This window comes from Mustela erminea, chromosome 17 (genome assembly GCF_009829155.1).
Source record: "Mustela erminea isolate mMusErm1 chromosome 17, mMusErm1.Pri, whole genome shotgun sequence".
Taxonomy (NCBI): domain Eukaryota; kingdom Metazoa; phylum Chordata; class Mammalia; order Carnivora; family Mustelidae; genus Mustela; species Mustela erminea.
In genome coordinates this window covers 26,352,858-26,366,559 of record NC_045630.1, presented here as the reverse complement: position 1 = coordinate 26,366,559, position 13,702 = coordinate 26,352,858, and the positions used below count along the sequence as shown (strand labels likewise).

The window sequence follows — 13,702 nt, the reverse complement described above, 5'->3', positions numbered from 1 at the left end:
TTAATTTGAAGTTGAGAATCACAAACTGTTTGAAAAACAGCTGGCAAAATGTCAAGGGTCCGGTTTCTCCTGCTATATTTTATCTTCTAAATGGAAATGGAGCTGAGAGGTGGTGCATGGAAAGAACATAGATCATTTTACCATTCCTTGAAAAGCTAACTCCTCTTTCCCAATGTATTTTTTGTTTCCTGCTTTCTGTGAATCTTAAAATAGAGGCTCCCAAAGGCAAAAACATGGGACAGCGAAAGAATTTATTTCATAATGGGAAAAAGTTACGTGTGAATAGAAGAAACTTAATATGTGTGTGTACACATACCCTTGTAGTCTTTGGAAAGGCGCAGGAAATTAACCTAATATCACTGTTGGGACCAATGGAGGAGTAAGCAAACAGGCATGCAGATGTTCATCTGTAAGTGGAACTTGGTAAACAGGCAGTGTCACCGTTGGAAGGCAGGTGTTCAAGATCCCTCAGGTAGTTTGTTTTGTTGTTTGAGCTGCTTCTCCAGCTCTGTGTAGGTCTAGCTTGGACTTGGATTATTTTCTTCCCTTTTAAACATTTAAAAACATTTTTTGTACTAAAAACATTTCAAAATAAAAAAATTTATATTAAAAATAATAATGATTACAGGGTAGAAAATTATAAAAGTACATAAAAATATAAAATGCCTTGTAATGGGGCATTTATACCCAGTTATAGTTGTCTTAATATTTGGAGTGTTCTTATATTTAAAAAAAATCTTACACACACACACACACACACACACACCCCCCTACAAGAGTGTATTGGAGATTCTCAGTCCTGGCTATGCATCAGAAATCATCAGTGTGCTTTATGTAAGAGAGAAGAACTGAACCTCTTAGTCATTTAAATAATGCTTAAGGAGTAATCATTATTCCTACCTCAAAAGAGTCATAATATATACTTATTTTCAAGTTAAATTAAAATTTCGAGGGTGTATATATGTGAATATGCATGTATAAAATTGTTTATGAAAAATGTATATAGCTTTTCACTTTGATTTTTCGCCTACTATTTTAAGTATTTCCATGTCATCAGAATTCTTAATAGTCATTACCCATAATGGCCACAAAAATTCCATCCTATGAAAACAGGAATTCCTGGGGCGCCTGGGTGGCTCAGTGGTTTAAGTCGCTGCCTTCGGCTCAGGTCATGATCTCAGGGTCCTGGGATCGAGTCCCTCATCGGGATCTCTGTTCAGCAGGGAGCCTGCTTCCCTCTCTCTCTCTCTGCCTGCCTCTCCATCTACTTGTGATTTCTCTCTGTCAAATAAATAAATAAAATCTTTAAAAAAAAAAAGAAAACAGGAATTCCTATTACTTTTTATTTATTCTCTTATCACTGAACATTATTTCCAATAAATACACAATGGTGAGCATCATGAACTAAATGTGTATACATTTATCTGATTGTTCCCTTAGGATAGTTTTCCCTAGATGTGGATCTAAAAAAGGAAGGGGCAACATCTGGATCAAGAAAACATGGGGGTGGGGTGATGGGCTCAGTCCCTTAGGCATCTGACTCTTTTTTTTTTTTTTAAGATTTTATTTATTTGACAGAGAGAGATCACAAGTAGGCATAGAGGCAGGCAGAGAGAGAGGAGGAAGCAGGCTCCCTGCCAAGCAGAGAGCCCTACTCGGGACTCGATCCCAGGACCCCTGGGGTCATGACCTGAGCCGAAGGCAGCGGCTTAACCCACTGAGCCACCCAGGTGCCCGGCATCTGACTCTTGATTTTGGCTCAGGTCCTGATCTAAGGGTTTTATACCGCAGTATGGAGTCTGCTTATCCCTCTCCCTCTGCTCCTCCCCTAGTCTTGCACTCGTGTGTGCTCTCTCTCTCTCTCTCTCTCTCTCAAATAAGCAAATAAATAAAATCTTTTAAAAAAGAGAGAGAGAAAAGAAGAAAACATGTGGGGTGCCTGGGTGGCTCAGTTGGTTAAGTATCTGACTCTGGATTTTGGCTCAGATCGTCATCTCCAGGTTGTGGGCTGGAGTCCTGGGCTCTGTGCTAGGGGTTGAAACTGCTTGTCATTCTCTCTATTTCTCTTTCTCTTCTCTGCCCTCCCCACCCCTATGTTCACTCACTTTCTCTCAAAAAAAAAAAAAAAGAAAAGAAAGAAATAATGGAAAAGAAAACATGTTTTATAGGGGCATCTGGCTGGCTCAGTTGGTAGACCACGCATCTCATGATCTCAGAGTTGTTAGTTTGAGCCCATATTGGGTGTAGACATTACTTAAAAATAAAATCTTTAAATTAAAAAAAAGAAAAAAGGCTTTCCTAGGAACACTACAGCAGATTCCCATTTATATCTTATTGGCCAGTGTCAAAGGGACATTCCTGAGTAGGTCAGAATGGAGATAGTGTTGAGTGAGCCAACAAATGGAGTCCATCCTTACTGCTGTATAATTTTTCTACACATTATTTGTCTTTTTTTTGTTTGTTTTGTTTTGTAAGCTGTGCCTCAGTATGTATGGGTGTTGGGGCTTGCCCAGGGTGCTCTTTCTTGATGTGTAATGCACAGAGGTTCTGCCAGTTCTTCTTCAATAGTGACACAAGGAAATAGAGAGCTCAGTGGACATTGTATACAAGTTCATCGTCTATCTTCATGTGGCTGAGGGACCATTGCCAGACACAGCACCTTCTTCATCTGGAACTTGATCATGATATTCACTTTATTGACTTTGGCCATCATGTTCTCATTATGGGTCAGCAAGGAAGAGAGCTTGCTAGCCTTCTTCAGGCCTGGGCCTGGCCTGGGATTTGTGGGATTTGTTTGATCAAAAATTCTAAGACCAGGGCGCCTGGGTGGCTCAGTGGGTTAAGCCTCTGCCTTCGGCTCGGGTCATGATCTCAGGGTCCTGGGATCGAGCCCCACATCGGGCTCTCTGCTCGGCAGGGAGCCTGCTTCCTCCTCTCTCTGTGCCTGCCTCTCTGCCTACTTGTGATCTCTCTCTCTGTGTCAAATAAATAAATAAAATTAAAAAAAAAATTCTAAGACCAAAAATGCATCATACTTCTTGACCAACTTCTATTCTTATTGAGTTCTTTCAGCACCTCAATGTCCATGTGGGGGATATTCTTGTGGATACAGCCTTGGTGTCCTCACAGGGCTTCTGGTTTCCTAAGACACACGTGGAGAACTTAGGGAGGGGAGTGAACTTAAGCCTGATGGTGCCCAAGAAATGTTTGTCCTTGTGAGTGTCATACTTCTTCAAGCTGATCTGCAGTTCCACTGTCTCCAAAAACCTTTAGTACTTTTGCGGGTTCCTACGTAGGATTTCCTATATAGTCTCATAGCACTGTTATTCTTTTTCATGAGTCACAGTCATCTCTTCCCCAAGGTTTTTTTTGGGGGGAGGGCAGAGGGAGAGAGAGAGAATCTTAACCAGCAATGGACCCTGATGTGAAGCTTGATCCCACAACACTGAGATCATGACCTGAGCTGAAATCAAGAGTTGGACACTGAGCCACCCAGGTGCCCCATCTCTCCCCCAAGTTTAACAGCCCTGAATCAATTACTGCTTCCAGCTTGGAAACCTTGATCTCTGAGTGGTAATTCTGTCTGGTCTGTATGGGGTTTAATTCAGTAGGTCCAGAGTCCAGCCCATGTTTTTATTTCTTTTCCTTTTTTATTTTTATTTATTTTTATTTTTTTTTTAAATAATTTTTTTATTTTTTTAAAGATTTTATTTATTTGACAGGCAGAGATCACAAGTAGGCAGAGAAGCAGGCAGAGAGAGAGGAGGAAGCAGGCTCTCTGCTGAGCAGAGAGCCCAATGCGGGGCTCAATCCGAGGACCCTGAGATCATGACCTGAGCCAAAGGCAGAGGCTTTAACCCACTGAGCCACCCAGGTGCCCCTTTTCCTTTTTAAAAAGAGATTTAATTATTTGTCAGCTTGAGAGAGAGAGGGAAAGAGAAAGACAGAAGCCAAGCAGGGGCAGTAGCAGACTGAGGGAGGAGTAGGCTCCTTGCCTAGCAAGGGGTCCGATGCAGGGCTCGATCCCAGACCCTGCAATCATGACCTGGGCAGAAGGCAGATGCTTAACCGACTGAGCCACCCAGGTGTCCCCCAAGTTTTATTTTATTTTTTAAAGACTTTATTTATTTGACAGAGAGAGAGATCACAAGTAGGCAGAGAGGCATACAGAGAGAGGGGGAAGCAGGCTTCCCTCTGAGCAGAGAGCCTGATGTGGGGCTCGATCCCAGGACCCTGAGATCATGACCTGAGCCGAAGGCAGAAGCTTAACCCACTGAGCCACCCAGGTGCCCCCCAAGTTTTATTTTTAACAAGTTCCAGGTAATGCCGCTGGTCCAGGAATCATACATATTACTTATCTGTAGTATGATATCATAATCAAGAAATTGATACTAATATAATCTATTGACCTTATTCAAGTTTCACCAGGTTTATACACTCTCATGTTTGTGTTTCTGTGTATATGTGTAATTAGTTCTGTGCAGTTGTATTACTTGTGTAGATTTGTGTAATCATCACCTACAGTGAAGATGCAAAATAGTTTCATCCAAGAAATGGCTTATGTTATCCTTTTATAGCCACCAGTATCTCCCTCCTTCACCCAGCATTTGACAACTGCCAATCTGTACACCACCTCTATAGTTCTGTCATTTCAAAGATGCTTTCATAAATGAAATCATAATCTTAAACTCATTTTCCACTCCTCCCAGACCCAGCAACCACTACTCCACGTTCTGTTTCTGTGAATTTGAGTACTCTGCATACCTTATGTAAGAGGAATCATGCACTGTCTTTCATAACTGACTTTTGCATTTAGAACAATGTCCTCCAGGTTCATTTAAGTTGAAGAATATATCATACTTTTCTTTTTAAAAGCTGAATAATATTCTATTGTATGCATGTACTAGATTTTGTCCATCCATCAGTGGATTCTTGGGTTGTGTCTACTTCTTGACTATTGTGAATAATGCTGCTTTGAATATGTGTGTATATGAATATCTTTTCAAGGTGTTATTTTCCTTTTCCTTTTTTTTTTTTTTTTAAAGATTTTATTTATTTATTTGACAGAGAGAGATCACAAGTAGGCAGAGAGGCAGGCAGAGAAAGAGAGGGAAGCAGGCTCCTCTCTGAGCAGAGAGCCTGATGCGGGGCTCGATCCTAGGACCCTGAGATCATGACCTGAGCCAAAGGCAGAGGCTCAACCCACTGAGCCACCCAGGCGCCCCTCAAGATGTTATTTTCAGTGCTTTGGGGCAAATATGCAGAAATGAAATAGCTGAATCATATGGTGATTCTACTTTGAATTTTTTGATGAAACACCATACTATTTTTCGTAATGGTTGTGCCATTTTATGTACTGACTGTACACAGGGTTTGTAATATCTCCATGCCCTTATCAGCACTTGCTGTCTTCTTCTTTTTCTGACAGTAACCACCATAATGAGTGCGAGATGGATCTACTTGGGGTTTTTGTTTGCATTTATCCAGTGATTAGTAATGTTGGACATCTTTTCATGTGCATGTTAGCCATTTACATATCTTCTTTGGAGAAATGTTTATTCAAGTCCTTTGCCATTTTTCAGTCAGGCTTTTTGTTGTTGTGATTGAGTTGTAGGAGCTCTTTATGTGTTCTGAAGCTTAATCCTTCATCAGATATATGATTTGCAAATATTGCTCCCATATCATAGGTTGCCTTTTTACTGTATTGTGTTTTGGTGCACAGTTTTTAATTTTGAAGTAGTCCAATTTATTTTTACTTATGTTGCCTGTGCTTTTGCTGTCATATTCGAGAAATTATTACCAAATTCAGTATAATGAAAGTTTTTCCCCATGATTTCTTTTAAGAGTTTTATTAATGGTTTTAGCTTTTATATATAGTTTTTTTGATCCATCATGTGATATCTTCGATTTGTTGAACCCTGTGAATGTATCACCTCTAAAAATTTCAAATAGAAAAACTGATAAAGGAACAACTTTGAGGCTTTTATTGTGTTAGAGTCAAACTAATACAAACATTTGGAAAAAACTGGGAACTCTGTAGTATTCAGACTTCACATATAAGAAATTATTATGTAAGTTTATTCTTAGTTTTTTTTTTTTTAAAGATTTTATTTATTTATTTGACAGACAGAGATCACAAGTAGGCAGAGAGGCAGGCAGAGAGAGGGAAGGGAAGCAGGCTCCCCACTGAGCAGAGAGCCCGATGCAGGGCTTGATCCCAGGACCCTGAGATCATGGCCTGAACCGAAGGCAGCGGCTTTAACCCACTGAGCCACCCAGGTGCCCCTATTTATTCATACTTTTAAAAAATGTGGCTGGTTAAATATTTGAAAGATTTTCAAGCAGAATTTGCATGTTTCACTATTATTCCTAGGTGCAATATATTTAATTTCTATTCTAAGTGTTACATGTCCCTGTTATGTTTTCTCACTGTTTTTTATTGACTTTAAGGAAAACTATGTTAAAAAATTTGTATCGTGTATTCACTTCGATGAACTCTATTAGTTATAATATTTCTAATATATTTTCCATTTGTTTTTATAGAATTGAATGCATGCACTGATCTCTGTTTCCAGATGATATGTTTATCTACTGGTATAACCCTAGAGCATCAATTTAAGATTATGGGAGAGATCAGTAAGGTGGTTATCTCTAAAATGAATATAAGCATAAATGGTTTTTCTTCATATCTAGAAAACATATTAGAAAATCCCCTGCCAGTCATAGGAAAAATATATAAAAACTAAAAATAAAATATTCTCCTTCCATTTAATTTTATTTTTTAAATCTTTCTTGTATTACAGAGCTTAGGTACTGAGAGCGCAGACTTTATACAAACCTGACATTTAATAACCATGTAACTCTGGGCAGTTAACAACCACTGTGAGCTTCGGTTTCTGTATCTGAAGAGTGTTGGTATAGTCCCTACCTTATGAGGTTATTGTGATGGCTGAATTAAATAATCTTAATTAAATGGTTAGTTTAGTGTATGACACATAATAAACATTAAATACTGTTATTCTATGAGCAAGACATCTAGAACAATGCTATATAGTGAGGTTATACCAGGCATTCCTTTATTCTCTATGGCACTAAAGAGGATGTTAGTATTTCAGAATTAAGCATCATGCTTACCAGAGATGGATTTACCTTGAATGATGCTTATGTTTCCACTTACCCATGTCACTTCCAAGGGTTTGCACTTACCCATGCCCCTTCCAAGGTTCTGGACAATGTGTTCACATGATCACATGATTGTATACTTTCATAAAATTTGCAAAAGTAAAATATGTATTTATTTATTAAAAATTTTTTTTTTAATTTAAATTTTATTTAGTTAACATACAGCAGTATTGGTTTCTGGAGTACAATTCAGTGATTCATCATTTACATACAACATCCAGTGCTTATCACAACAAGCAAAAGTAAAATATTTAAGCAGTTTGCTAAGATTGCCACGATTTCTTTTCGTTTTGGCTTTCCCTCCAGCATAATTGTGCTACTGCCAGTTGGCATTGGAGTTACTGTGGCATATCAGTTATTTATTGCTATGTACAGATACCACCTTCCAAAATTAAAACACAATCATTTATTAGTTCAAAATTCTGTGGGTGGGCAATTTTGCCTGGTCTCTACTGGATTGCTCTGCTGGTCTCTCCAGGGCTCGCTCATGTGACCACAGAGACTGGTAGGGCAATGAAGAGTTTCTCTTGGCTTTCCTCATATGTCTGGGAAGGTGAGGAAACTGGACTTCATGTCTCCAACATCTATCAGTTTATCATAATAAATATATTCTTTTTTCCAACACCACACTGACTTGTTTCATTATGATTTTGACTCCTCCAACTTTGCTCATCTTTTCAGAATTGTTTTGGCAATTCTAGTTCCTTTGCTTTTCCATACAACTTTTAGAAGAAGCATGTTAGTATCTATCACATAGCTTGCTAGGTTGTCTACTAGGATTGCACTGTACCTACAGATCAAATTGGAGAGAATTGGTATCTTAACAATATTGAATCTTCTAGGGGCACCTGGGTGGCACAGTCAGTTGAGTATCTCTTGATTTTGGCTCACGTAATGACTTTGGGGTTGCGAGATCAGGCCCTGCATTGGGCTCCATGGTGGGAGTGGAGTCTGCTTGGGTTTCTCTCTCCCTCTCCCTTTCCCCCTCCAGCTTGTGCATGCTCTCTCCAAAATAAAAAAATAAACCTTTTCTAAAAATTGAGTCTTCTAGTCCTTTCCTGTGGTATATCTGTCCATTTATTTAGATCTTTGTTGATTTTTAATGATGATTTATAATTTTCAATACACAGAACCAATTACTATGTTGTTAGATTTATTCCTAAGTATTTCATTTCTTGTGTGATATGGTCATTGGTATTTTTATTAATTTGAAATTCCAGTTACTCATTGGTGACAAATAGGAATATAATCTTTAAAAAATAGATTAAACTTTTTATTTTATAATGGGAAGGTTGGTATGTACAGTTAACTATTTTTTTTTAAAGATTTTATTTTATTTATTTGACAGAGAGAGAAATCATAAGTAGGCACTGGTGTTAGATCTAGGTTTAACAGTTGGGTTCTATGATTTACCAGGGCATAAGATGAAATTTTTTTTCCTGGTATAATGTGGGATGAAAAATTGTATCTCCAGTAGGGTTTTTATTTAAACATACATAGGCAACTAAAAATGATTGGATATAATATATCTCCTGTTACCCTGTTTGCTTTCTACTGCACTGAGCACTAGAGATGGTAGTCCTTGAATAGATATAAAAAGAAAAGAAATAATAAATAGAAGAATAAAAAACATGGCTATTTTTTATTCCAGCTTTGGCTGATATAGTTGAAATATAGTCATTTGTTTTGCTTGTTATTATATTCCTTGTATCTCAGAGTTAGAGACACATAATGAGAGAGAGGCAAAGCCTTTTCCTCCCTTTTTTGGCATTTTTATGATATTTTATTTAGATTGTGGAAAATGTGATTTATAGTTCAAGAATGTTTCTTAATCCATTTTGACTGACAATGCAGCTAGTGGAAATTCCCCTTGGAAATGTCATGTGGTCTTCTTATTTTTAGCTTACAATGTTATAGCCAATTTTTATCATTTTGTATATTGTGATGGATTTTTTAATGGTGAGTTGAATGTGAGTTGAGTTGTATCAGGCAATGCCAGTGTGTTGCTATACCAAGAAATAGCCTGAGGTTTATGGAATAATTCTTGTAAAGTCATATGGCCTGTAAATATGAAAGTTTATATTTAAAGTTAGTTTTGTTTTCTCTATAATCCAAAGTTCTGGGATCATAATGAAGGTTAAGAGAGTTCAGGGATGCCTGAGTGGCTTAGCCAGTTGGGCGTCTGACTCTTGATTTTGGTTCAGGTCATGATCTCAGGGTCGTGAGATGGAGCCACACATGGAGCTCTGTGCTGGGCATGGAGCCTGCTTAAGATTCTCTCTCCCTCTCCCTCTGTACTCCCCGCCCCCCGCCCTGCTTCCACACTGCTCTCAGTCTCTCTTTAAAAAAGTTCAATACAAGTGAGGGAATGAAAATGTATAGAGGAAACCCAGATTTTATGAGTTTGGAGCCATTTTACAAATAAAATCCGAAGTGTGTCTGTGCCGTCTTATAACCGAAGTGAAGTGTTAGTGGAAGCATTGGAATCAAGGAATTTTGTAGCCAGAGAACTAGGTGTTAAGTCAGTCAGAATAAGAATGGGATTGGGTAGGGATGATCAAAGTCATCAGGAATGGGTGTATGACCTGTAACTAATGGTAACAAGAGTGGTAAAAAGCTGTCATGAGTTGTTGGTAGAACAGTTAGAGCAAGGAACATCTGAAGCCATATTTCCTCTTTCCCAATTAATGAAAGGGACTTTGAAAAAGAATGACTTCCACTAATGGAAAAGGTTGAGCTTGTTATGTTATCACAGCAAAGCAGTGTTTCAGTTGAGGCAACATTTGTGGAAAGTTCTGAGATTTTATGTTTCTCATAATTTGAGTAACTCCTTAAGGCTTCTTTGGTTCCTGTGGGAGTATACCCTTTGATTTCAGGTCAAAACTATCTTAAAGTCAACGGAATCCTGCACTCAATTCCTGTCTTCTTGTGAGTCTATCTACATGGAATGAACTTCTTTCCATTTCCTTGGTATGAAAAAAAATCAGATCCCATGAATTCCTTTATTTTTGTTGAGCCTATCTTGACTGTACCCAGCTAGCTTACTTTTTCTGCATCCCTTGAACCTCTTTCATTTTTTGAGGAGTAGCAAAATCCCTTAGCTTTTGATAAAGAAATTCATCTGCAAAGCCATTTATAGATGGCTACAGGTATTATAGACTTTTAATATTACAGATTTATGAATTCAGAGTGGAGAGATGCTGGTGGGTGGGGGATGGAAACAAAGTAGAGAAAGTGTGTTTTCTCCACCTGCAGAATCAATGACAAGCTCCCAATTTACAAAAAATTTGGTAAAGGGTTTTTTGTTGCTGTTTTTCCCATATATTAAAGCTTAACCATCCCTCTTGTCCTTTCTCCAGGAAAGAAAAGTAGAGAATGAAATTCCCGTCTGTTCTGCCTTCTAATAAGTTGAGAGTTCATATAGTGATGTACTTTGAAAATATTTCCCAACTTTATATATGAGTATGTCTTTTAAAACCAGCATTAAAGTCTTTTTCTCTTCTCATTCCATCAGTAATGCCTGGCAGTCTGTCATGGGCTGATACCACATAGGTCTGACTGATTTATCCTTCCCAAAGTCCTGCTGACTATTCACCAGCACCTTGTGATCTTTTAGTATTTTATAAATGAAATGCTTGATGAGTTTGGTCTTTTCAGGTATCAAAGTTAAGGGGACCAAGGCTATAATCTTTAGAGTTATTAGTTTATTTTCTTTAGAGGTAGAACTTACATGTGTCCTTTCTCTGTTTTTAGGCTTCACAGTTGTCCATTATGTGTTCAGAAAGATTGTTTCTGTGGTAAGTTGAGGATATGAGGACATGTCTTCAGTATTGCTGGATCCATGCTACCAGAGCAAACTGATACGAAAACAGCTACTATCTTTCATCTTTGACTCATTTATCTCTTATTCTGGAGGAACTTTGTATCCTCTGGCAAAGGTGGTTGAAACTTTATTTGATCACAGTTGAACTTTTTATAGGTTTCATACTCAGAATTAGCTTTAGGACAAAAAAATTATTCAGCTAGGAGCTCTGTAATTCACAGGTCGCAATCTCCCTGTTCTGAGATTAGACACTAGAAGGAATTAGAGGTATTTGGGAAAACTTGGGGAAGATGCTGAATAGTGTAGCAAAAATTATTATTTTTCTGTGAACCTCTAATCTTCTGTTGCCATAGATAATTAGAAACTGGTCAAGGAGGCAGCATTTCACTTTACTTTTCATATCAAAGAATCCATAGCTGTGTTACCCTGTTTTCCCAGTAAATCTAATTCAGAAGTTTTCCTAACTGTGAATTTCTAACTTATAAAAAGCTAAACTTAAATGAAACTAAACTTATTAAATGAACTGAATAGAGTGAGGCAGAAAGCCCTTCATTTTGCACTTGTTCTTTGGATTAGTTATTTCTAGCCCTTGGGGTAGAAACTTAGTAAGGTCCCAGGGTTTTTCTGTCTCAATAAATAATTAAAAGTACATCACAGGCAAGTATCAAAATCCAAAATCTCATTATTTAAAAATCTCTTCTCCCCCAGTTTAGGTCTGCCTCGGTCTTAGAGGACTGAAAAGGTGAGGTAGGGAGGGGCTTTGACCTAACTTCTGTCTTTTCTGGTTTCACTACATTCTACACTTAATCATTGATGTTTGGGGGCCCTTTAATGTTAGAATAGATGGAGAAGTAAGGGGTAGAAGAGTTCTTCTGGTCTGGTAAAGCTGCAAGGTGGTAGTGGTGCCACCTGAGCATAGTGGAATCCAAGGCTTGTCCTTTTTTCCCTGTGGTACTTCTTTCAGTTTAGTGATTGTGTCCCTACCGTGAGGTTCCTGGCATGAGGGACGCTGCTGCCTCATGGCCAGTTTCTTCCCTCCGCTGCACTTCTGCGTCCATGGGTTGCCTTCATCTTCTTGTTGAGACTGACCTGCTCTTGGCCAGAAGTTTTGGTGGGAGTCAAGGTCAGCTGACTAACTTGACTATCAGGCAACTCCATTGTACAGGGTCTGTGCTTGATCGTTGGGAAACAGATCCTTTAGCCCTGCTCTCAACAGATATGTAGCTTACTGTTGTACAAACTTATTCTTCTGTGGGAAGCTCTTAGCTATACTTATTTTCACTTCTTTGTTCATCTATGGATTAGCTAGCTTCCCCTATGTCTCTCAGATTCCAGAAAATGTGTATTAGCTCTTCAGATGGTCCTTTTGAACCTTCAGCGGGGTTGAGGTGACCAGGGAAATTTTGTTCTCGTCCGTGGGGAGAAGGAAATGTATAACACTAACAACAGTCTTCCCTCCATGCCCCCCGCCCCCCTGCAAAAATCCATATGAGCAACCTCCCAAGGGATTTTTAGCCATCTCTTAGACAATCAAGAAGTGAGCGAAGAAGTGTCTTTGATGTCCACTGCAGTATAAGCAGCAATAAAGCAGGCATTTTGGTCTGTTTTGTATATTCCTGTATCAGTAGGTTTTAAAAGAGGGCCTAGTAAGCACTCAGGAGTTGTATGTTGAACATATGAAGGAATGAATGAAGAAGTAGTCAAACACCTTGTTTTATGATGTATATATGAGATCTGTTGTATAAAAAAAAAGAAACCGAAAACAAGAAATGTCAGATTTAATATCCTATTAAAACAATTTTAAAATTGTGTTTACAGAGAAAATAAATGTCCAAGTTTTTGGGTTATCACCCAATTGCAGTGTCCAAAAAATATGTGTATTTTTCAGAGAGCAAAGTCTATAAGCTCAAAGCTAAAAGTTTAACTAGTTGTAGGCAGTCCAGAATGAGTAGGAAATTTGGTTTGTTTTAGTAATTTATTCCATCCATTTGCAGATTATAAATTCCAGCAAAAACCTTAAGAGTCTGTGAAGCGTGTGCTCAAGTAGAACTTAAACTAGACTGTGGCTCACAGGTGGAAAGATGCTTTAGGGTTAACATCTGATATAATGTTCTTCTCTTAGATTTCTCTGATATGTGTCTGCCTTTCAGTCAGAGGATTTAAAACGTGTACTGACTGTGGATCATATTGGAAGTAAAGACTAGGAATCAGTGTGGACTTTTGGGAGTCCAGACATCAGCAAAGATGATCTACCAGTGATGTCATTGGAAAAATTTACCTAAAATTTACTGGACAAATGATACTATTACAGGTTATAAAGGAGGGGTTTCACAAATAAATTTTTTATTTATGCTCGATCACAAATGTAGACACAGAATGGCAAATGATTTTTTTTAAAAGATTAAAAAGTTTTTAGGGACGCCTGGGTGGCTCAGTTGGTTAAGCAGCTGCCTTCGGCTCAGGTCATGATCCCAGCGTCCTGGGATCGAGTCCCACATCGGGCTCCTTACCCTGCAGGGAGCCTGTTTCTCCCTCTGACTCTGCTTTCCACTGTGTCTGCCTGTTCTCGCTCTCGCTCGCTCTCTCTCTGACAAATAAATAAATAAAATCTTTAAAAAAAATAATAATAAATTAAAAAAAAAAAAGATTAAAAAGTTTTTAAAAATAATCACTACACCCATTTTGGGGCTCAGATTC

The 13,702-nt window shown here is 38.3% G+C and overlaps 1 pseudogene; it reads right to left on the bottom strand.

Moving 5' to 3' along the window:
• Positions 1 to 2,432: 2,432 nt before the first annotated feature.
• LOC116575902 lies at positions 2,433 to 12,163 on the bottom strand (annotated as a pseudogene).
• Positions 12,164 to 13,702: the final 1,539 nt, after the last annotated feature.